Source organism: Ursus maritimus, unplaced genomic scaffold, assembly GCF_017311325.1.
Source record: "Ursus maritimus isolate PB19 unplaced genomic scaffold, ASM1731132v1 scaffold_1, whole genome shotgun sequence".
NCBI classification, from domain to species: domain Eukaryota; kingdom Metazoa; phylum Chordata; class Mammalia; order Carnivora; family Ursidae; genus Ursus; species Ursus maritimus.
In genome coordinates, this window is record NW_024423343.1 from 65,338,471 (window position 1) to 65,364,210 (window position 25,740).

Genomic DNA, 25,740 nt, shown 5'->3' on the forward strand with positions numbered 1-25,740 from the left:
ATGAAGAAGTCTATAGATGTCAATTTTATCCAGTTGATTGATGATGCTGTTAAGTTCAACCATGTCCTTACTGATTTTCTGCCTGCCGGATCTGCCCATGTCTGATAAAGGAGTGTTGAAGGCTTTAACTATGATAGTGGATTTATCTATTTCTCTTAGCAGTTTTATCATTGTTTTCCTCGCATTGCTTGATGCTCTGTTGTTAGGTGCATACACGTTAAAAAGTATTATGTTTTCTCAGAGAATTGACCATTTTATCATTAAGTAATATCCTTCTTTATCCATGATAATTTTCCTTGCTTTGAGGTCTCTTCTGTCTGAAATTAATACAGTAACTCTTGCTCTCTTGATGAGTGTTCCATCTATTTACTTTTAATTTCCAGCCTTAAAATTTTGAACAAATTTTCACTTTATATTTAAAGTGGGTTTCTTGTGGACAACATACACTTGAGTGCTATTTTTTTTTTTTTATCATCTCTGGCAGTGTGTTTTAATTGGTGCATTTAGATGATCGATGTTCAAAGTGCTTTTGATATAGTTGGATTATTATCTACCATATTCATTACTGTTTTCTACTTATTGCCCTTGTCTTTGTTCCTCTTCGTGTTTTCCATTCTTTTTCTGCCTTTTATGGTTTTAATTGAGCATTTTTATATGATTCTGTTTTTTTCTCCTTTCTTAGAATATATTATGCTTCTTAAAAAGTGGTTTTCCTAGAGTTTATAATATACACTTACCATTAATGCAAGTCTACTTTCAAATAACACTATACCACTTAATGGGTATTGTGAGTATGTTATAATAACAATTCCTCCCTCCCATCCTTGTATCATTGCTGTTATTCATTCTACTTGTATATAAGCATACCTAAGCATTATATATATACATTATAAACACATCGTTGCTATTATTTTGAACAAATTTTCACTGTTAGATCAATTAGGAATAAGAAAAATAAAAGTTTTAATTTTACCTGCACTTGTTCATTCTCCAGTGCCCTTCCATTCTTTATGTAGCTCTGAGTTTTGGGTCTATATCATCTCCTTTCTCTCTAAAGAAACTCTTTTAACATTTCTTGCAAGGTAGGTCTACTGGAACAAAATCTTTCAACATTTGTTTGAAGAAGTCTTTGTTTCTTCTTCACTGTTAAAGCATAATTTTGTAGGTGCAAAATTCTAGGTTGGTGGTTTTTTCTCCCCATACTTAAAATATTGCACCTCACTCTCCTCTTGCTTGCATGGTTTCTGAGAAGTTGGATATAATTGTTACCTTTGTTCCTCTGTAAGTAAGGTTTTATTTTTTTCCTCTGGCTTCTTCCAGGATTTTTCTTTATCTTTGATTTTTAGTAGTTTTAAAATGATATACCTAGATGTAGTTTTTTGAGCATTTATCTTGTTTGATGTTCTCTGAGTTTCCTGGATCTGTGGTATGGTGTCTGAAATGAATTTGGGGGATTTCTCTGTTCTTATTATGTCAAATATTTCTTCTGTTTCTTTTTCTCTTTCTTATTCTTCTGGCCTTCCCATTATGCATATGTTATACTTTTTTGTAGTTTTCTCACAGTCCTTGGATATTCTGTTCTGTTTTCTTTTAGTCTTTATTCTCTTGCTTTTCAGTTTCCAGTGTTTCTATTTATATATCCTCAAGTGCAGAGATTCTTTCCTCACTTGTCCAGTGTACTAGTAAGCCCATCAAAGGCATTCTTCATTTTTGTTACACTGTTTTTGATCTCTAGCATTTCTTTTTGGTTCTTTATTAGGATTTACATTTCTCTGCCTGCATTGCCCATCTGTTCTTTCATGCTGTCTACTTTATTTATTAGAGCACTTAGCATATTAATCATAATCATTTTAAATTCTTAATCTGATAATTCCTGCCCTGTCTGATTCTGATGCTTACTTTTCCCTTCACACTGTATTTTTTGCCTTTTGGTATGCCTTGCAATTTTTTCATGATAGCTGAACATAATGTACCAGGTAGAAGGAACTGTTTTATGGTCCTTTAGTAAAATGTTGGTAAGGTGTTGGAAGAGGGGGCACATTCTATAGTCCTATGATTAAGTCCCAGGCTTTCAGTGAGTCTATGCCTTTGAACTGTGAAATTCGCAAGTATTTCCCAGTCCCCCCCACCCCCCAATGGGTGACATGAAATGGCTAGAGTGGGCTAGACTTGGCTATTTCCCTTTTCCCAGGTTTGTTAGGATCTAATAATACCCCAAAAGTTAGGCTCTGGTTAACTGGTTTATCCTGAGTGTAGGCCTTGTTAAGAAGAACAGAGTGCTCTGGTGTAAATCAAAATGGCTCCTTTCCCCTTCCCCTACAGGAAACATGGAAGGATGTTTCTGCAATATTTACTGTGGGAACTTGAAGTCTAGCTCCTAGAAGTACATCTCACAATAATGTAGAGACTCCTCCGATGGGCCCCCCTGGAGATTTTAACTCTCAGAGTTGTCCACACTGAACCTCCAGCTGTTCATCGATTGTAGTTTAGGTTTTCCTGTCCCTGCACTATTGTCTGCAGAGGTTTCCACTCATGAGTGGAAACCGTCTTGAATCTTGGGAGCAGAGGCTTTCACATGCCCTCTTCTCCCTTACAGATCCAGAAAGAGTTGATGATTTTTCAGTCTGTTTAGCTTTTTGCTTATTGGTAGGAAGGAGTGGTGACTTTCAAGCTCCTTACATGTGGAACTGGAAACTGGCCCTAGATCATCTGTTTAAAAGGTGATTACCAGTCTTGTTGTTTTATATCCAAAAATGCATCCAGAAGCAGTTCGCTTATTTTTCCTTCTCTGTCATGAATTTGGATGAAGCCACCAGCATCCACTTCCTGAACTAATACTGTGGCTTCTTAATTAGTGCCTCCATTTCTGTTGTCCTCACTTTAATCAGTTTTTCACACTGTGGCAAGAACAAATCTAACATGAGGAGATCATTTCACTACTTAACACTCTTTGATGGCTCTCTTAGGCACACAGAGTAACACTGTTTAACATGCATGGCCTAATATACCTGCTCAAACTGCTGCCCACTACTCTAACCCATTCAGAACTACTGCTGCTCTTGCTCTTGAGTCCAGCTCTTTTCTATCTGTGAGTCTTCTTACACACTGTTCCCTCACACTCCAAATCTTATTAATTCTTTTTTTTTAAAGATTTTATTTATTTATTTATTTGAGAGAGAGAGAGAGAGATAGAGCATGGGCGGTCGGCGGAGTGGTGCTGGGGGAGGGCGAAGCTTAACCAACTGAGCCACTTAGGTGTCCCAGTCTTATTAATTCTTCAGGTCTTAGTTTTATTATTTCTTTCCCCCAAAAGCCTTCCCTGAACACCAATCTAAATTATCACCTGTTTTTCTTCTTCATAGTACTCTATTCCTTACATTTATAGCACTTGTCACCATTTTAAATTAACACATTAATGTGTGTCCCTTTTAAGATCTATGTTCTTTTGTTAGGCTAATCATGAGTTTAGAGGTCATACTTGCTTATGTTTAACTAATTAATATCCATGGACTTCTAACTTCAGTTCCAACATGTAAAGAGTTTGGAAGCCATTGCTCCTGTCCTTACCAGGAAAAAAAAAAAAGGCTAAACAAACTGAAAATCAATCACTTACTTGGATCCACTAGAAAACTAAGTTTGCAGGCCAAATCATCATCTCAAAATCTGGGGGACAGGAGAATCCAGAGAGTCACAGCTGAGATCTATTTACCTGAAGGAGAAGATAGGGGAGCCATAACTGTTAGAAACACTTAAATGGTATGAATAAATGATGAGTTGCTGGAAGATGGGTATGAATAAGCATGAGAGTGAGCAACAACTTGGGGGTACAGTTGTGGGGGACAGAGGAGCACAGTTTCATGAGTTATTACCTCTAGAAACCCCACCTAGTTCTAAGGATAAAGAGCTGAGAAATATCCCCTTAAGCTGCTAGGGGCAAGGGAATTTTAATCATTGTGAAATGTAACCAAAACAAAGTCCCATTTTCAAGGGAAAAAGACTTAGAAGAAGCTTACTCCAGCTAGGGAAAGGCATTTCTCCAGTCCTCTTTAGCCTTCCTATCTCACCTATACGGAAAGGAAAACGAACAAACAAAAAAGCAATACCTCTGGAGAAGCACTTGTGAAGGTCACAGTAAGAGACAGGCCCGTTAAAACACAGAAATTTAATCATAAGATTATAGAATGGTTCACTTCCGCATACCTTATCACCTCATCAACAAGACTATCGTATAATAACAATGGATGATAGCTGAAAGAACTGAAAGAGTGGAAGAGTAATCATTGTGAAATACATCCTGAGGGTTCTCTATAAGAAAGGCCAATCTCCAAGGAAAGAAAAGTTCACTGGATTATTATCACAGGTGGGGGAAAAGCATTTCTCACACTTCATTCTATTCTTATCTTCCTTTTCTTGACTAAGGGAGAAAGCAAAACAAAACAAAAAACATAGTCAATAGATGCCAGGACCATAAGGAAATAGATTGGGAATGATACAGTCAGGGAAAAGAAGTCCCGGGGAAACACTTGCGAAGGTCACAGCCCTGAGACACAGGTACCTAAGAAACTGAGATTTAACCAGAATGTTATGGGATATCCCCCTTTCCTCATACCTTATCACAATGCTAACAAGTCTCCAGTATAACAACAGTGTATTACACCTAAAAGTGCTGTAGGGCACAGAGGTTCTCTGAAGAAGAGTACTCAGAGAAATCCAAAGTCAAGAAAAGAGACAGAAAACAAAGATGATAGGGGAATTTAGCGTCTCTGGCACCTATAATTACAGCAACATTTTCATGAGACAAGACATCTAAAATAACAATTATTTTCATATTAAGGTGTGTAATGGGAAAAATAAACATACAAGAACAGAGGAGTAATGAAAGCAGAGATGAAAGTGAGATAGATTCTCTAAAAAATATTTAAAAAAATGCTAAAAACAAAAACACTTAGCAGAAATGAAGAATGCCTTTCTTTGGTGGACTCATCAGTAGACCAGACACAATGAAGCAAAGAAAGGCTGCTTAAAGACAGGTCAATAGAAACTTTTCAGTCTGAAATGCAAAAGGAAAAAAGAATGGCAGAAGAAAAAGAACAGAACTTCCAAGAATTGTGAAACAATATTAAAAAGTAAAATATACATGTAATTTAAACACAGAAGAAAGCAGGAACAAAAAAGAAGAAATATTTAAAGGAATAATGGCCAAGCGTTTTCCAAAATAAATGACAGACATGAAATTACAGATCCTGGAAGCTCAGAGGACAGGTTAAATGACAACAAACCAAACCAAAATAAAACAAACAGCAACCACAACAACACATCTGGACATATTATTTTCAAACTGCAGAAAAACAAAAACAGAAAATATTGAAAGAAGCTGGAGCAAAACAAAGAAGTAGAAGAACAAAGATAGAACTTATAGGGGCCTTCTCAGCCACAAAAACAGTAAGGTGAAATAGTTCAAGTGTTGAAAGAAAAAGCCCACTAATCTAGAACTTTATATTTAATAATATTGAGCTTCAAAAGTAAAATAGATACAAGGTTTTTTCAGACAAACAAAAACAGAGAAAATACATTACCAGCAGACCAGTTCTGCAAGAAATATTGTAAGAAATTCTTTAGGCAGACGGAAATTTATGTAAGTCAGAAATTCAGATTTATGCAAAGAAAGGAATGTCTCAGAGAAGGAATAAGTAAAAGTAGTAAAAAAAGGTTTAGTTTTCTTAGTCTTAATTGGTCTAATTTGTAACTGTTTACTTAGAATAATATGATAGTTATATCGAGTTATTATAGCATAGAGATAAATGAAATAATTGACAAGAATATTATATAGAATGAGAGGGAGAAGTTAAAAATACTGTGTTATAAGGTATCTGTATTACACATACTGTGTTACAAGGTCCCCAGACTATACATGAATTGTATAGTTTTTATCTGAAGATAGATTTAAATTATTTAAAAATGTGTATTGGAATTTGAGGGTAGTCACTAAAAGAATTAAGGAAGTACAATTGATATTTTGAGAGAAGATAATATAAAATCATATAAAAGGCTCAATTAAAACTAGAGAAGAAAGAAAATGAGGGAAAAATAAGAAACAGAATAAATGCAGTGAAGAGAACAGTTATAAACAATGTAGATATTAAACTAACTATATCAACAATCACTTTAAATGTAAATAGTCTAAATACATGAATTAGAGATTATCAGGGTGTATGAAAAAAAACCAAACCTAACTACATATTATCTACAAGAAACTCACTTTAAATATAAAGTCCCAGAAATGTTCAAAGTAAAGAGATGGAGAAAAATGCATCATACTAACACCAATAAAAATTAAGCTGGAGTAGCTGTATTTATTTTGGGCAAGGCAGTCCTCAAAACAAGGAAAATTCTTAGGAATAAAGGGTACATTACATGATGAAAAGGGGTTAACTTTCCAAAAGGTATAACAATCCCAAATGTATATGCATCATAACACATGAGGCAAAAACTGATAGATCATAAGGAAAAATAGATAAACCTACTATTATAGTTGAGGACTTCAACCCCCTCTGTTGGTATTTGATATTTCAAGCAGGCAATAACTCAGTAAGAATATTGTTTGATCTGAAGAGCATTATAATTGATTTGATGAAATTGACTTTTATAGAATGAATATTCCATTTAACAGCAGAATGTACATTTTTCTGAGGCTCACATAAAATATTTTGCAAGATAGACCGTATTCTTGGCCATAGAATACAGTTGAACAAATTTAAAAAGATAGAAATGACACAAAGTGTATTCTCAGACCACAATGGAATTAAACTAGGAATCAATGGCAGAAAGATAGCAGGAAAAATCCCAAAATATTAGTAACCAACATACTTCAGAATAACAACTGGGTCAAATAAGAAGTCTCAAAAGAAATTGAAGAAATATTTTGAACTAACCATGAATATAACTTATCAAATTCATGGATTACAACAAAAACTTTGCTTAGAACTTATAGTCCTAGACACTTATCTTAGAAAAGAATAAAACATTTATATCAATAACCTAAATTCCCACCTTAGAGAAAGAAGAGTAATTAAAACCTAAATCAAGGAGATTTAAAAAGAAAAGAATAATAAAATTAGAGCAGCAGTGACATCAAAAGCAAAAAAAAAGTAATAGAGTAAATTAACAAACCGCAAGTTTGGTTCTTTGAAAATACCAGACAAATTGATAAATTAATTAGTCACTCTAACCAAGGAAAAAGTGTACAGTAGTTTCTCTTTATTCATGGTTTCACTTTGCATGGTTTCTCTTACCCATGGTCAACTGCAGTTTGGTAGTAGGTGATCCTCATACTAATGTATTGGCAGAAGTTCAGTATTTGCCTAATGTTACATCACAATGACTACATCATTCACCTCACTTCATCTCATAAGAGTAGGTATCTTATCATCTCACATCATCACAGAAGAAAAAAGGTGAGTACAGTACAATAAGATTGAGAGGGACAGAGATAGAGACCACATTCATATAACTTTTATTACAGTATATTGTTTTAATTGCTCTATTTTATTATTAGTTATTGGTGTTAATCTCTTACTGTGTTTAATTTAGAAATTAAACTTTATCGTAGGTATATATGTATAGGAAAAACCACAGTATATATAGGGTTTGGTCCTATCCACAGTTTCAGGCATCCACTGGCGATCTGTTGATAAGGGTGGCATACTGTAGACACAATTTATCAATATCATAAATGACAGTGATGTCCTCACTATGAATCCCATGAACATTAAAGAATAATAAAGGAATAATATGAATAATTCTATGCTCAGCAAATAGATTAATTAGATGAAATAGAACAATGCTTAAGGAATAAACTACCAAATATCAAACAAGAAAAAATAGATAATCTAAGTATGACTATTTATATCTATTAAGGAAATTAAATCAATATTTAATTATATTTTTCCAAAAGAGAAAACACCAGGCCAGCATCACCTTACTGGGACACCTAGCAAATATTTAAGGAAGAAATTATATCAATGCATTAAATCTCTTCCAGAAAAATAGAAGCAGAGGGAACACATTCTAATTTATTTTAGTAGGCTAGCATTATACCAGAACTAGAGAAAGATATTACAAGAAAGTAAAAACACAGAACAATATATATCATGACTACAGATACCAAAATTGTCATCAAAATATGAACAAATTAAATCCAATATTGTATAATGAGATATTCACTATGACCAAGTGGAATTTATTCCTGATATTCAAAGCTGGTTCAACATTTGAAATCAATCTGTGTAACCAACGATATGAATAAGCTAAGGGAAAAAAATAACATGATCATATCAATTGATGAAGAAAAAGCATCTGACAAAATTCATCACCCATTCACAATAATAATAAAAAAAAAACTCAGCAAACTGGGATGTGAAGGGAATTTCCTAAACTTGATAAAAAGCATCTATGAAAAACCCACTGTTAACATCATGCTTCCTCCTCAGATTTGTAACAAGGAAAGAATGTCTTCTCTTAGTATTCTTACTTAACACCATACTAGAAATCCTACTAGTGCAATAAGATAAGAAAAGGAAATAAATTGTATATGAATCTCTAAGGAAGAAATCAAACTGTCTTAATTTGCAGATGATATTATTGTCTATGTAGAATATCCCCAAAAAACTTCCAGGAATGAATATGCCAGTGTATCAGGGCCACAGGATTAATATATATAAGTTAATATATGTAAGTCAATTACTTTTAAATATTCCATAAATGAAGTATTGAAATTTGAAAATTTAAAAAGAACATTAACAATAGCACCAGTGCCTCAATGAATATTTAAAAATAAATCTAACAAAATATGCACAAACCTATATGTCAAATTACAAAACTCTAAAAGAAAGAAATCAAAAGAACTAAGAAAAGGAAAGATAGTTTGTGATCATGGATCGCAAGACTCAATATTGTTAGGATGCAATTCTTCCCAACTTGATCTACAGATCCACACGATTCCAATCAAAATCCCAGCAAGCTATTTTTTATATATTGAGAAACTGATTCTAAAATTTACATGGAAAGACAAATAATCTATTGCCAGCACAATACCAAAGATGAAGGAAAACAAAGTTGGAGGATTCACACTATCAAAATTCAGGACTTACTCTAAAGGTACAGTAATCAACACAGCATGGCATTAGCAAAAGAATACACACATGGGTTAATGGAACAGAATAGAGAGCTCCGAAGAAGGTAAGACCCACACAATTATACTCACCTGATCTTTGAAAAAGAACAAAGGCAATTCAATAGAAAAATCATAGTCTTTCTCAATAAATGATGCTAGAAGAGTTTGATGTCCTCATGCCAATAAAATTAGATATATACTGTAGATGTTTCACTTAAATCAACACAAAATGTATAAGAAAATTAAATATAAAATACAAACTAGAAAATTACTTGAAAAATATTAGCTCTTTAAGAATTTAAATTTTTAATACAACACCAAATACATGATCTGTGAATAAAAAAACAAACTTGATGAGTTGTACTTTATTAAAAAGAAAATTTTCTGCTTTGCAAAAACTATTCTTGAGGGAATGAAAAGAAAAGTCCCAATCTGGGAAAAAGTATTTGTAAACACACACCTGATAGAGGACCATTATCCAAAATATACAAAGGATTCTTAAAACTCAGCAAGAAGAAAACAGCACAATTAAAAAATGACCAAAAGATCTAGACAGAAATCTCACTAAAAAGATATGATTTGTGTTCATCAGTTGTGACAAATGTACCACTCTGGTGGCAATGTTGATAATGAGAGAGTCTCTGCATGTGTGGGGACAGGGAGTATATAGGTTATCTCTGTATCTTCTGTTCAATTTTGCTATGAACCTAAAGTTGCTCTAAAAAATAAAGTTTATTTAAAAATAAAGTAAAATAAACTGAGATGTACCTGAAAATTTTCCTTTCCTTAACTGCACAGACAGGGACTCAGAAAAAATGTAGATGTGGAGAAATAGAAAACAGAGAAAAAATAGAAGATATGCAGATGGAAAATAATCATATGAAAGATGCTTACCATCATTTGTCATTAGGAATTTGAAAATCAAAACAATAAGATACCATTATACCCCTATTAGAATAGTTGAAGTCTAAAAGCTTACAACCAAATTCTGATGACCCATGGACCAATAATAATTCTTGCTCTTTGATGGTGAGAATGCAAATGAGTACAGCCTCTTTGGAACACAGTTTGGCAGCTTCTTGCAAAGCTAAATATAGTTTTATCTGATAATTCAGAAATTATGCTCCTAGGTGTTCACATAACTGACTTGAAAATTTATGTCTACACAGAAAGCTGAAAAATATTTATAGTAATCATAATCATCCTGAACTGGAAGAACCAAGATGCCTTTTAAGAGATGAATGGATAATACTGTAGTATATACATCCACATAATGATGTCTTCCTTGCTGATTTGGATGCCTTTTATTTCTTTTGTTGTCTATACATCCATACAATAAAAGTTATAAACAGAAATGAGTCATTAAGCCACATAAAGACATGGATGAATTGTAAATACATATTGTTATGTGAAAGAAAACAGTCTTAAGAGACTATGTACCCTATGATTCCAAGTATGTGATATTTAGCAAAGATAAAACTGTAGAGGTATTAAAATATCAGTAGTTGCCAGGGTACAGGGGGCACAGGGTTTGAATTTGTGAAGCACAGGGGATTTTTTAGGATGGTGAAACTATTTTGTTTGAAACTCTAATGGTCTCTACATGACAGTACACATTTGTCAAAACCCATAGAACTTTATGTCATATAGGTGAATCTTAATGTATACAAATTAAAAAAAAAATCATTTAGAAGGCCAGGAGATCCCAGGACGGAATGCAGAAAGTGCCAAAACAGTTCAACTGTTTTAAGATGTACAAATTGTTCTCACTGAAACATATTTGGAGAAAAGATAGTGAACTAAGCATCTCTGGAAATAAATGGAGTCTGTAAGATGAAAGGCAAAAGCAGGTGTACATAAGTACTGTTTTTTAGTTGATAAAGTTGTGTCTTACAATCCTGAAACCACTGTAAGTATATCCTGAAATTGAATAAATAGGTAAATGGATGGCAGATGATGGCAGATAGGTTTCTCATTGTTTTAATGAGAGATTACAGATAATCAATGAGAAAAGGCTAGAACGATCCATGTGGTAATGATTTAGAGTTGAGACATCATATGAAGTCATGTTTGGCTTTCTATAGCTATGGATAGTTACAAGAGAAATATTTATAGATATTCATATATACATGGGTTAGTATACACAAATATTATTCTCTTGCCCTGTTAACTCAGAGGAACTAGGGACAATAACATCTCAATGTCTGTATGAACCTAGCACCCACTTCTTGCTTTCTAATGCCTATTTGCCACATAAGGACCTGGGGATTTTTGAGAAATAGCTGATTCTAGGATTAGTACAGAAAATATAAAAATTGAGCCTTGATTATATTGTAGTAAAAGAAAGTAAGGAAATACTCTAAAAGACACCAGCAACAAGAAGAAAGGACCCATTTGATGGATGTATGTCAAAGGGTATGCCCTGTAGGAAACAGCTGAAAGAGTGTCCAAAGGCAAATTTGGTGTCATTTCAGCAACAAAGTTAAGTAGGAATGAATTATAACCTGCAATATAAAATAAATATCCATGAGTCCATATGATACAAATAAGTGATTAAGTTCGGAAATTCCTCAGCAGAAAAATTTCAGATAATTTATGTACTTACTCTGCCCCCAAGGAAGTGGAGCATAACTGCCCAGTTTTTCAACGTGGCCTGTGCATAATGACTTCATTTTAAAGAATAGACTATAAAAAGGGAAAAGAGGAAGACTTTTACAGTGGAGACACCTGACAAACACTACCTCAGCTAGGTAATCAAGATTAATGCCAACAGCAATAAATCATGCTGATAGTATGTACTCTTGATATGATGTGATGGAAATGGCACTTTACCTCTGCGGTCTTTCTCCCTCAAACACAAAATTCCTGTGTAATCATGAGGAAAAGATCAGACAAATCCTAATTTAGGGGTTGTTCTACAAAGTAACTGACCAGTACTTTTCAAAATGTCAAGGTCATCATAAACAAGTAAAGTCTGAGGAACCCAAGAAGACATACATTCCAAACATAATTTAGTATCCTGGATGCATTCCTGAAACATTAGGTAAAATATAAGGAATTAAACTTTGGTTAATAATGTATCAATATTGGTTCATTAATTGTAACAGATGTGTCATACTAATGTACTGTGCTAATAATAGGGAAAATAGGGTGTGGGTTCTCCTCTGTGTACTGTCTTTGCAATTTTTCCATAAATCTTATATAGTTCTAAAATAAAACATTTATGTATCACAAAAGAATACCAGTGACTTTCCTTTAGTAAATCTTTATTGAGCTAATGATTAGTGGCTGCCTGGTGGACTGAGCCGACAGGTATTCTGTGATCCAGCCAAAGATCGGAAAGCAAAGTGTCTCTACAGGTTAAAACCGTTTGTTAATATTTTTGATGGGATGTGAGGTGTCAGAGGGCAGGATTAGGTGGGGAATGCCATGCATTTACATCTGATAATAAAACCCCCTCCATTCATATATGAAGTAATTGAGGCCCATAGGAGACGTAGGTACCAAAACTAAGAAATGCCTAATATTGGTCAGATGTATTACAGTTGCAGGTTTTGTCCTAGGTTGTACCCTTACTCCAGTTGACTGGTTGAGTCACCTTGCACAAGGTCTCTACGAGTGTTGACCCTTGTTATACAGCAATAACGTACTAGGCACTGAGTTCTGGGCACTGTTCTAAACACTTCATTATGTATTGACTCATATTATGCATACACACAGATGCGTGCATGCGCGCACGCGCACACACACACACACTCGGGAAATTTATGAGGCCAGTTCTACTATTTTACCTATTTTACAAAGAGGTTAAATAACTTGCCCTAGATCACCGAGTGGACAAGTGTCAGAGCCAGTAGTCAAATCTTAGTAGTCTGGGGCCAGTGTCTATGTCCATAATATATTTTTTGTCTTTACCTTATATGAAGGCAAAACATCATTATCATCAGTCTCCGGCTGTTTGGGTAGAACTGAAACCCTTGCCTCTTTTTTTTTTTTTTTCCTGCTCTATTGAGATATAATTGATGAAATATTGTGTAAGTTTAAGGTGTACAATGTGTAGATTTGATACACGTATGTTGCACTGTGATTACCACTGTAGTGTTAGCTAACATCTCCATCATGTCACATGGTTATCACTTCTTTTTTGGGGGTGAGAACATTTAAGATTTACTCTCTTAGCAACTTTCAAATAAATAGTACGGTATTGTTATCTATAATCATAATACTGTTCATTAGATGCTCAGAACTTACGCATCTTCTAAGTGGAAGTTTGTACTCTTTGACCAATATCTTTTCATTTCTCCCACCCCCCAGCCATGGTAACCACCATCATACTCTCTATGAGTTCCAGTATTTTAGATTTCACATATAGGTGAGTTCATACAGTATATGTCTTTCTCTGTTTGACTTATTTCACTTAGGCTAGTGTTCTTGAGGTCCACTGCCTCACAACTGTTAGAATGGTTACTATCAAAAATACAAGAAATAAAAATGTTGGCAAGGATGTGGAGAAAGGGAACTCCTATGTACTGTTGGTGGGAATGTAAATTGCTTTAGCCACTATGGAAAAAAGTATGGAAGTTCTTCAGAAAATTAAAAAATAGAACTACGATATGATCCAGCAATCCCTCTTCTGGGTATTTATCCAAAGGAAATGAAAACAAGACACCAAAGCGATATCTGTACTCTCATGTTCACTGGAGCATTACTCACAGTAGCTAAGATATGAAAACAACCTAAATGTCCATCAGTGTATGACTGGATAAAGGAAGATGTGAAATATATATATTTACTGGCATTTGACCCCTATGCTCTATACTTACCACCAAGTCTTAATGAAGGTGTCAGCCTGAAACCTTTTACTCTGTAGTGAAAGAATGTGCCCAAATTCACACTGCTAATATATCAGACAGCAACACCTTCAGCCGACGTCTGCTTATTCTCTAGGCCCTGCTCTTCACTAGTATTCTAGAGCAAGGTGACATTTCCCCAGTATCCAACCCTTAGAAATGACACATGCAGTTTCGTCTATGAAAGACATGATAAAGATGCATTTTTTTGCATAAAACTCAATTTCCGGACTTGAGTCTTTTAGGTTCTCTGCAATTATTTCAAAGAAAACTTGTTACTCGGCCTTCCTTTTCTTTTTGCTATTTGGGAATTCATTACTCTGGATGGTGTTAAAAATTGCTCCAGTAGTAATAGTTCTGGATTTGCTATTCATATTGTGTTCAAGTATTAACTTATCTACACAAAATATCTACATATGGATGCCAACGTTTTTTAATATCACAGAAAATAAACAAAGGTACTTGAGCAGTCTCTGTTTTATGTTGGGGTTAGCCTTTCGGTGTTCAACAATACTGTTTGCTTCTTTTGATTTACTTATCAGTATATTATGAAACAGAAGCCTTCACCATTGTCTCTAGTTGCAATATTATTGAATACTCATGTTTACCTTCTGAAGTATTTTCCTTAGAATAGAAATACAAAACATTAGTACAGGCTTTGTTAAATTTGCCACTTCTCTGATACATGAAAAGTACTTGAGGTGAGGACAGCATTTCAATGGTACTGAAAAACCTCTTCAAGCAAATAAAGACTTTTTGTCATTCTCATCTGTATTAGACTAGCAAATTGAATCAAAACTCTTTGACAGTGCTAAATTTTCAGATTTTTCCCCCAGGACTACCTTTACCTTCCCAGCTAGGGCAACTTGAATGTATGGGTCAAATGTATGTGTTTTTTTTTTTTTTTTGGTATATATAAGGTATGTATTTGCATTTATATATATGTAATTGTAAGCATATATGCCTTTACTCTGTAGTATATATAATATGTGCGTCATTATGTTATGATGAGAACTAACATGCCAGTGAACAGAGGTGAAGGAGAAAACAAAAACATTGTGCCCCAGTAACCAAATTAATTAGCCATACGTGTCTGAACAAAAAATAAAATCCTGTTTTAGAGGGGTCTCTCTGGTACTTGCTTGAGAAATGTTTAATTTTTTTTACATTTTATAAATTTGTGTTTGATTTTGAATTTTTTTCCTTCACATATAAAAACCTCCTTCATTGTGCCCCTTCAGTTAAAACACGCCATAATAATAGTCCAGGCTTATCATTTTTCCTCTTCTACTTTCCATTATTGCTAGCAGCACGACAGCTCTCCTGTCACCCAGGGTTACAACCTTGAGTCCATCTTTGATTATCTCTCTTTCTACCTTGTGTCTAGGACCTTTCTATGTCCTGCCATTTCTTTCTTTTATAATGTTTGAAAAGCTAGTTTCTTCTTTTTTGGTTTCCACCACCAAGACCCCAATCTACTTTCTTTTATTTTCTTTTATTTCTGCTCCAACTATTGCAATCTTCCACATTCTTGCCTCCATATCTTTCTTCTTCCATCTCAACTACTAGGTTGCTGTAAAGTCCACGTGTCTATTGGCACGTCTAAACCCGAGGAAAGAAAATGGCTTAACTTCAAAATGAATGTGTTGAAAAGCAGAAGCCACTGTTTGTTAAAGGTACAAACGATTATCAACATTTCAAAAAGTGCATCCCATGGAACTTTCAGTCTTTCAAGATCTCACACACACATACACACATATACACACACATGCACACACATACACACAGACACACACCTGTTCTCAAATAATCTCGGGAAATGCTGCATACAATGTCTTCTCTTAAGGACTCAAATTCACACCAGCTTACTCAAAGTTCTGGAAAGTTCTGTGGGAACATGAATCTTTTTTAACATTTTTAAGACAATATTTCTTAAAATTTTTTGACCATATAATCATTCCTACCCTTTTTATTTTATTTTTTTTTAAATGTAACATGAAGGGCACATTTTGGGAAGTGATTCTATGCTATCACCTTCCTCTATTTACATCTTCCCTTAAAAAGAAGAGCAAAGTCTGGGATTGCCTTAATTTAGAAAAGGTAGCGATTCCAGTAAACCGTAACTACCATGCCAGAAACCCAAAGAAAGCCTCACCTCCTAGGAACAGCTTTGTCAGTGACTCCTTTCCCCTGATGATAGGATTTATACAGATGATTTATACCAGAAGTGGCTAATTGAGAAGCATTTTCACTGCTGTCTTCATGGAAATCTTTCTCAATCGTGGTAAATCATGAAGGGGTATCTCCCATCTTCGAGCTTCGCTGTCAAGCTTTCTTACATCTCCTGCGGTCTAGATGAAGAAATGAGGCAACAAACAGCAACAAGGGCTTTATATACCAAAACTTAATGCCTTGTCATCTTTTAATGTAAATTCCTGTCAGTCTGGGACAGTGTTTACTATGCACTCTACAGCTCACTGTTTGCTATATAAGCTTAATGAATTTGCCACTGATCAATCAGTGTATCACAAACTCTTTATGGAGCTTACTGTGTGGGAAGTGCAGCTCTCAGCCACATTATCTGACAAAAGTGTCTATATAAGCAGTCATCCTGAAGTGCTGATTCTGTTATTTGATTTGGGATTAAACAGTCTGTTGCAAGCCATCTGCTTTCCTATGCACGTGTCCTTGAGAGGTTAGATTTCTACTGATATTGCCCCATAACTTTAACTGGTATTTGAAAGATCAGAATTCACTTAGACATATGCCACTGAAATTGCTGGCCTTGTCCTGCAGGACTGTCCAGATTTTGACGTGGGGGCCCAAATCGGGAAAAAGTGTACTTTTCTCACATTGTTGCTGATTCAGAATCCTGCTGCATTTGGCCACGTGCCGTGAGACTTGAGAGTACTTGCCTGACAAAGTTTTACAACAGTTCATGCTCCTGAGTGTATGAAAGTGTGTGCTGGCTGTTCAAGCCATGTCTCCTGATGACTCCCAAAGAACGCACTCCTCTGGCCTATGCCTGATTACTCTGCAGAAACTCCCGTGGTTTCTGCTATCTCAGCAACTTCTGGAAATACCCTACTGAAAACGTGCATAGGTAGTCAGTACAAGTCTCTGCCTTCGTATTTGAAATAGAAAATGGTTGTGGTTCAATTCTAGGCAACCCAAACAAATAAAAACCTACTTCATTAATAATCTGACTATTCTTGAAGTAGATTTTGTGTGGGCCTCTATGCATAGAAATTAACTTTATTTTTCTTCTGATATGTATGTCTGAATGTGTGCTGAAGTGGAGACTTCTGGAAGTTCCCAGATGTGTACCCCATTAATATTGCTTTGGTTTGGGATCTGGACCCCACTTCTTATCTACTCCAATCAAATGTAAGAAATGGCCAGAAGGCAAAAGGTGAAGGAGAAAACAATGCCGGCCACAAAAGAACTGGTTATTTACTCACTTACTTATTTATCCACTTATTTTACTGTTTTTATTTCTCTATATTACCACTTTACTGATTTCCCTCCAGAACCAGTAGAAACTGGGGAAAAAAAAAAAGGAAAGAGAGAATATAGTCTAATGAGACTGTATGAATGGATGAAACTATGAACCAATGAATATTTGAGCACTCTGGTGCTGCGTTAGGTACTGACATAAAAGGGTGACCAGTCGGAGTACGATCTGAGATTGGGGCAAATGCCCACAAGTACATAGGGAATCACAGTGTGGAAAGTGCTGTGATTAGGAAGGTATAGCATTCTATGGAAACTCACAGGAGAGATCCTTAACTCATTCCAGGAAAATTCTATAACATTTAGATGGCTTTTAAGTAAGGGAAAGGGAAAAACCTTACAAGGGGAAGATGAAATATTTGTAATCACAATGACCTTAGTTATAGGGTTAAGTCTACAAAAGAAGCATTTTGCCGAACAGTCTTTAAAAACTGCAATTGTGGGGCGCCTGGGTGGCACAGCGGTTAAAGCCTCTGCCTTCGGCTCAGGGCGTGATCCCGGCGTTATGGGATCGAGCTCCACATCAGGCTCCTCCGCTATGAGCCTGTTTCTCCTCTCCCACTCCCCCTGCTTGTGTTCCCTCTCTTGCTGGCTGTCTCTATCTCTGTTGAATAAAAAAAACCAAACAAAAAAACTGCAGTTGTAAGTATTGTTAGATTGCTCAATGATTTAGGTAAGAAGAACCATGAGATAAAGTCCACTTGAATTTAATTTTAGGAAAAAATTTGTTTCTGTAGATTTTCAGTTTTCTGGTGTTCCTAAAACAGAATCTATCCAACAGTGTCCATTTTCCAAGTTGTATCAGTGCTAAAAATCTTTAAGGCAAATTTGTTGCCTAATGAAGGCAATATTTTTAATTTTAGTGCTTGAACGCCCTTACTTCTTTAAGTTGAGCCTGTTTTTGTGTTGTCTGTTTGTATTATTTGTTTAAATATCTAATTGTACATGTGCACCATGAGAACATATACAGTCATGGGAACTATCTCTGAAATAGCAGTAGAATGGGTATGAAATTTAGAAATAGGGTTCATTTACTGTCAGATTTGAAATTTATTTTTATATCTATTGTTCCTGCTATATAAGCTGAAAAACTGATCTATTTTATATGTGTATTTTATTATGAAGACCCATAATGCTAAGGAACATTTTATTTTTAAAGAACTATTTAATCAAAATATTTCAAACATTTGAAAAAGTAAACAAAATAATAATCCTCACATCCATGGGCACCTCATTAAAATTTTAAAGTTGCCCTTGATTTGCTAAATTTGCTTGAGTTGTTCTTCTCATTCCAAAAAATAAATAATGAAGATTTATAGACAGAGCTGAAGTCCAACCTTAATTTCTGACCCTTATTCATTCCCACATTCAATCAGTTGCCTTCAGCTGGTGTGTATTCAATTCCATACTTTTACAACATATATATGTATTTTTAGACAATATGAGGAATTATTTTGGGTGTTTGAAAACCATACATAAATAGTGTCATATGGGCCCTAATGCTTTTGGAACTTATTTTTCTTTCATTTATCGTGTTGTATTTTGAGATTTTATCCATGTCGATGCATTTGATGTGCTTTGGTACAGTTTTAAAATGTTCAACTATTGTATTCTATTTATTTATCCATTGTTCACCTACTTCCATATTGATAGGCAATTAGTTTGTTTCAAATTTCAAAGTATTACAGATTAAATAGTGAAAACGCTGTCCCATGTTTCCTTAGGAGTGCCTTAAAACTTCTCTAGGATGGGTAACAGGGGGTGGAATTATTTTCCTAGGGGATAAACACCTACAAATTACTTTTGTGTTTTCATGTTGCTTTCCAAAGTAATTGTACCAATTTAAGCTCCATCAGCACTATTTATGTTTTTCTGTTTCTCTACATCTGCACCAGCCCCTTGGCATTAGCAGAGTTTTAAAAATAAAATGCCAGTCTGACAGTTGTGCAATGGTATTTCAAAGCAGGTTTAATCTACATTTCTCTGATAACTATGGAAGCTTCTCAACTTTTGCTTGTTGGCCATTTGAGTTACATCTTCAATACATTACCTGTTCATGTACCTTGCTCATTTTCCCATGAGGGTATTTGTCTGTTTCCTTTTTGATTTGTAGGACTTCTATATATTGCCTACTATATATATATATGTGTGTGTGTGTGTATATATATATATATATATATTTCCCAGCCTGTGGCTGAGTTTTTAATGTGGTAATAAATACTTTTTGTGTGGTAAAAAATGTGGTAAAAAAATACTTTTTGACACACAAGTATTTGGTAGATATTCTAATTGCAAAAGTACATTAAAAATACACCCAGGTACATGTTGCTTAAAAGGCACAAAATTAAAATCTAAGGTTACAGGAAGGTGGAAAATAAAGTATAGAAAAACAGATATTAAATACACACTAACTTAACATGCTGCTGTAGCTGTATTAATATCAAATAATGCAATCTTTAAGACAGGAAATATTACTAAAGATAAAAAGAAACATTTGATAATGATGATGGGATCAATACATCATGATATAAATGTTTATATGCATGGGCCTAACGAAAAAGCCTTACAATATATAAAACAAAAATATATAGAAATAAAAGGAGAAAAAAAGCAAATCCATATTTAAAATGGGAGAATTTAACACATGGCCGAGCTGGATTTTTTCAGGGACACTTCTACCTCCCCCTCTAGAGCATGGGTAGAAACATGATTTTTCTTATTCAGTAGATAGAATTTTCCCTCTGGTTCTTTTGTAAATGGTACGTCCTTTTAGGGATTCTGGATTAGTGCAGAAATCTCCATTCCTTTCCCCCTCCTCCTTCTTTTGTGTCTCTCTTACCTCTCTGTGAAGATGTTAAATCTCAGCCCCTCAGTTTTTACTGGATCTAATGAACATTCCCTGCTCCCTTCTCCCATCTTCAAAGTAGTAGCAGCAATAGCTTACATTTTCGTGATTCTGGATTTCATTTCTGGCATCTGAGAGTTTCACTTTCATTTTTGTAAGCTCAGCTATCAATTCCTTTTTATTCTATTTATCTAGCATTTGTATATGTAACAAGTGGATGATGGTTACTAATGTTGTTCACCAAATACTTAAAGATTTTCCCTTTTAAGGCAAGAAGTAGGATTATCTTGGCCGAATCCCCTGAGGTTAGGTGGAGTCAAGAAACAAGTTCTGAACAGTGAGTTCTAAGCAGATGTGATGAACGTTGCTTTTTGGACCAAGCACTGAATTGCTAGTGGGTGCTCCACTAGAGTTCTTTATTCTGTCTGGCACATCAATTAGCTGTGTTCAAGATGGCAGCTGCTCTGTCAGCCTGGGTCTCTTATTAAATACAGTGAGCAAAGACTCCCTGCTGACTTGAGAGGGACATGCAGCACAACTAGGAAATACATCTTTGTTATTATAAGTCACTAAAATTTTGGAATTTTTGTTCATTTGTGGTATTACCACAGCATAATTTAGCTTACCCTGTCAGGCAGAATAATGGCTTCACCAATATGTCCATACCCTAAACACTGGAATCTGTGAAATTATTAGGTTAAATGGCAAGTGAGAATTCAGTTGCAGATGGAATTAAGGTACTAATCAGTTGACCTTAAGGTAGGGACATTTTCCTGGTTTATGAGGTTACAGTGTCACGGGAGTCCTTTAAAATGAAAGAAAGAAGCAGCGAAGATCAGAGAAAAATGTAGTGACAGAAGCAGGGTCAGAGAGATGCTGTGCTGCTGATTGTGGAGATGCAGGAAGGGGGCCAAGGGCCGAGGAATGTGGGCAGTCTCTAGAAGGTAGAAAAAGCAAGGAAAAGGTTTTCTTCCTAGTGCCTCCGGGAGGAATTTTGCTCTGGCAATACCTTGATTTTAACCCATTGATATCAGTCAGTGTGAGACTTCTTACCTACACAACTATAATTTGTGATGCATTTAGCTACTGTGTTTATGATAATTTGTTACAGCAGCAATAGCTGTATGTATACTAAATATAATTATTTAGTATCGCCCTTAGACACAGGCAAGAGGGGTATTCATTTGTGGGATCAATATAACACGGACACACACAAAAACTATTCATGAATATACCAGCAGCTCTGTCATTTGAAATTTGGAGTCAGTCCTTGCACAGTGAACCTGTAACCCTGAGTGACTTCACTTTGACCACTAAATAGGTATTGGATGCTAGAATTTCAAAGAATTTTCTTTAAAATATATTTAATACAGGAAGATCAGTAGAAGGAAGGGAAGAATGAAGGGGGGATAAACAGAAGGGGGAATGAACCATGAGAGACTATGGACTCTGGGAAACAAACTGAGGGTTTCGAAGGGGAGGGAGTGGGGATTGGGATAGGCCGGTGATGGGTGTTAAGGAGGGCACATATTGCATGGTGCACTGGGTGTTGTATGCAAATAATGAATCATGGAACATTACATCGAAAACTAAGGATGTACTGTATGGTGACTAACATAACATAATAAAAAATTATTATTAAAAAAAAGAAAGCAGAAAGAAGAAAAAATATATTTAATACATTTTTTAGTGAATTTTCAAAATATGACTTAAAATTTCAGTTTTATTTATATAATTAGAAATAAAATTATAAAGTAAATAATAGTTTGGACTTCTACCTTTTATTTTAAATGCTTTGAACATTTTAGAAGAAAAATAATGATTTTTGAAAACAAATAAAGGTAATATATACTTCATAGTTTTTGACAAAAATGAAATCAAATTCTGTACATTTTAATATTATTGTATTTTATTTTTAATTCTTTAAACCATTATTGTAACTAGAACACAAATGATATGCGTATCTTATTTGTAACCATGTAACTGGTAATTTTGCAGAAATGAAGGCAAGTACATTTTATGGTGTCAACATATAAAAATGTATGAGTTATATATGTAATCACTTTATTACTCATGCAAACATTGTTGCTCCATTAGAAAATCCAGTGAAATTTAATAATACTTTAATTATGTCATCTTTCATATTTTATTCACTTTCAGTATGCAATTCATTGTTTTATGTATTTTTAAATATGCTTGTCATTTTGGTGGGACATTTGTCAAGGCAGGAGGCAAGAATGTAGTGTAGCGAAGTTTTGTTCACTCAATGTATAACTTTTAAATATTTGGATATATGGTTTATGGAACTACATTTTTACTCCTGTCTCAGACTCACAAATAGTAGAGATGATCCCGACAGGTAATGTAGTAAATAGATGAAAATTTAGGATATATTTTTGCTTTATTTTTAACAGCTTTATTGAGATATGATGCACATACCGTACAATTCACCTACTTGAAGTGTACAATTACATTTTTAGTATATTCTCAGGGTTGTGTAATCATCCCCACAATCCAATTTTGGAACAATTTTGTCTCCTAAAAAGATACCTGTACACATTAGCAGTCACTTTTCATCCCCCCCTCCCACCAAAACTAGGCAGACATTAATAATTTTTCTGCCCATGTGAACCTTTCATATAAGTGGAATCATACCTTATGTGACCTTTTGTGATAGCCTTCTTTCTCTCAGTATAATATTTTGAAGGTTTATCCACGTTGTAGCATGTATTCAAATTTCATTCCTTTTTATCGTGAAATGATACCTCTTTGCATGGATATAGCGTATCTTACTTATTCATTAGTTGGAGATATTTGGGTCATCCCCAGTTTCGGTTATTGTAAACATTATGAATATTTATGCATATAATCTTATGTGGACATCTGTTTTTATTTTTGGGGGGAGTATATACCTAGGAGTGCAATTGCTGGGTCATATGGTAACTCTAATGTTTTAACATTTTGAGGAACTGCCAAACTGTTTTCCAAAGTGAATTTATCATTTTATATTTTCTATCAGCAGTATACGAGGTTTTTAATTTCTCCTTATCCTTGCCAACTCTTGCTATGGCTCATCTTTTTTATTGTAGTGACCCTACTAGATGTGAAATGGTATCTCATTGTGGTTTCGATTTGCATTTCTCTGTTGGCTACAGATGTTGAATATCTTTTCTTGTGCCTATTGGTCATTTTTATATCATCTTTGGATAAACGTCTGTCCAGAGCTTTTGACCATTTAAAAAACCGGGTTGTCCTTTTGTTTTTGAGTAGTAAGAATTCTCTATTTTATATACAAGTTTCTTATCAAACGTATGATCTTCAAGTGTCTTCTGGCATTTTGTGGTTTGTCTAGGTATTTTCCTGACGGTTTTTTCTGAAGCAAAAATATGTTTAGTTTTGATGAAACCAATTTACCTATTTTTTCTTTAGTTGCTTATATTTTTGGTTCATATTTAAGAAATCATTGCTTACCCCATGGTCATCAGTATTGAATCCTGTGTCTTCTCCTAAAAGTTTTATAGCTCTGGCTCTTACATGTGTGTCTATGATACATTTGGAGTTAATTTTTATGTATAGGGTGAGATAGGTGTCCAAATGTACTCTTTTTTTTTGTCCAACCCTATTCTTTTAAAAGTTATCTTTAAAAAAAGTGTATATCTAGTTGTTTCAGCACCATTTATTGAAAAGACTATTTTTTCCCCTTTGAGTTGTCTTACCATCTTTGTTGCAAATCAATTGGCCATAAATTACAGTGTTTATTTCTGGATTCTTAGTTCTAGCCCATCGATCTATGTGTCTATCCTTATGCCAGCACTGCACAGTCTTGATTGCTCTAGCTTCCCAGTAAGTCTTAAAATCAAGAAGTGTTAGTGCCCCTACTTTGTTATTCTTGTCAACATTCTTTTGGCTGTACCTTGTTCTTTGCATTTCCATATGAATTTTAAGATTATCTTTTCAAATTCTCTAAAAAATTCACCTAGGAGTTAGGATTGTGTTAAATCTATTGATCAATTTTGGGAACATTACTATTTTAATAATATTAAGTCTTCCAATCCATGATAAGAGAGTGTCTCTCTACTTACGTAGTCCTTTAATTTCTTTCAGCAATGTTTTTTAATTTTCAGTATACAAGTCTTGCAATTCTATTGTTCAGTGTGTTATGCTTTTTGATACTATTGTGAATTGCATACTTAATTTCATATTTGTATTGCTCATTAATATTTAGGAGTTCAGTTGATTTTTTTGTTTTGATATTACATCCTGAAACTTTGCTTCATGACTTTATTAACTTCAGTTGTTTTATAGTGGATCCATTAGAATTGTCTACATATGATATTATGTGATCTGATGCTACTTTCCTTAAGAGTCTGTTATGGTTTGTTTCTCTCTCTCTCTTTCTTTTCTTTCCCCCTTCCTATATGTTCATTTGTTTTGTTTCTTAAATTCCACATATGAGTGAAATCATATGGTATCTGTCTTTCTCTGCCTTACCTTTATTTTTAAAAGATAGTTTTGCTGAATATAAGAATCTTGTTTGACAGTTATTAACTTTACCCACTTCAAATATGTCATTACTTTATGGCTTCACTGTTTCTGATTAGAAGTTTTCTCTTAACCTTATTGAGGTTTCCTTGTTTTAACAGGTCCTTTTTCTCTTGCTGCTTTCAAGGTCTTCCCATGTTTTTCTTCCAGCAGTTTGGCAATAGTGTGTCTGGGTGTGTGTCTGTAAATGTTGATCCTGCTTGGATTTTGAGCTTATTGAACATTCGGGAAGTTTTCAGCCACCATTTCTTTAAATACTTTTTTTCTGTTCATTTTCCTCCTTTCTTTCTGGTTTCCCGTTACGTGTTTGTTTATGCAATTACGATGTCCCACATTTTCTGAGATCCTGTTTATTTTTATTCATTATTCTTCTCTCCTTCAGATTGTACAATTTCTATTAATCTATCCTCAAGTTTTCAAATTCTTTTTTTTTAAAGATTTTATATATTATTTATTTGAGCCAGCGAGAGAGGGAACACAAGCAGGGGGAGTGGGAGAGGAAGAAACAGGCTCATAGTGGAGGAGCCTGATGTGGGGCTCGATCCCATAACGCTGGGATCACTCCCTGAGCTGAAGGCAGAGGCTTTAACCGCTGTGCCACCCAGGCGCCCCAAGTTTTCAAATTCTTTCTCTGGGCAGCTCATGTCTTCTGGTGGGTCCTGGAGTAAATTTTTAATTTTGCTTATTATACTTTCAACTTTAGAATTTCCAATCAGGTCTTTTTTTTTTTTTAATATCTACGTCTTTATTGATATACTCTTATTTGCTGAGACATTGTATTTCTCTTCTTTTAGGTTGGTTTTCTTTAGTCCTTTGAA